The sequence below is a fragment of the Penaeus monodon genome, chromosome 24 (assembly GCF_015228065.2).
Source record: "Penaeus monodon isolate SGIC_2016 chromosome 24, NSTDA_Pmon_1, whole genome shotgun sequence".
Taxonomy (NCBI): domain Eukaryota; kingdom Metazoa; phylum Arthropoda; class Malacostraca; order Decapoda; family Penaeidae; genus Penaeus; species Penaeus monodon.
The window spans coordinates 35,692,024-35,692,784 of NC_051409.1; the positions used below are offsets into that span (position 1 = coordinate 35,692,024).

At 39.4% G+C, this 761-nt stretch overlaps 1 long non-coding RNA gene across 1 annotated transcript in view; it reads left to right on the plus strand.

The window, feature by feature from the left end:
* Positions 1-58: 58 nt before the first annotated feature.
* Positions 59-761, plus strand: part of LOC119588741 — a 2,299-nt gene continuing 1,596 nt past the window's right edge. The window contains exon 1 of the long non-coding RNA XR_005230135.1: positions 59-179. This is a non-coding gene — a long non-coding RNA (uncharacterized LOC119588741). The remainder of the gene's footprint in view (positions 180-761) is intronic.

Genomic DNA, 761 nt, shown 5'->3' on the forward strand with positions numbered 1-761 from the left:
ATAGAGCATCAAGGAAGTTTAAATATTCCTAGTTGTTTTGAGAATGCGCATCCCGCGATTCCTCTCTTTCTCTCCCTTGTCTTCGCCGGCGACTCCCCTTCCTCGGCCTCATTCGGGCTCGGCGGCCAAGGGAGGAAGGACCTTGGCTGGAGGGATAGAAGCGCCTCCATGTCGCCTTTGTAAGTTTTGAGGGTGTTTGGTTTTAATTCTTCTGTCTAGTTTTGTGGTCTTTGTCGGGGAAGTATGGAAGAGGGGGGAGTTCTTTACTCTTAAGTATGTTTTAAGTAGTATTTATTTTACATTTTGTTCTTATGCATTGTCATGCTTGTCCCACGTGGCGAGCATGGGTACTTTGTTTTAATATATTAAAATTATTATAGAATCTGTCGCTTTAAAGGTATCGTTTAAAACTACTGCATATACTATACATTAGTTATTTTATAATTAAGTTTGTATTTTCAAGACAGATTGGCTACTTTTTAAAAAACTTAATCGCATAGTTATCAGAACGTCTTTCATATTGAATTGCATAGATATATATTTTCCTTTTTATCATTTTAAACTTTCGATCCCAGAGTCTCATGCGAGATAAATAAGGCTCGTATTGTGCTAAGTGGTATCGTAGAGCAAGCATAGACATTTTTGCAGGGTTGGGTGCCCTGTACAGCACTCCAACCTTTTAATGGGTGTCTACACTTAACCCCCTTTCTCAGGACAGTATTTTGAAATCGACAACAGGAGTCTTTTAAGGCGATACCCAA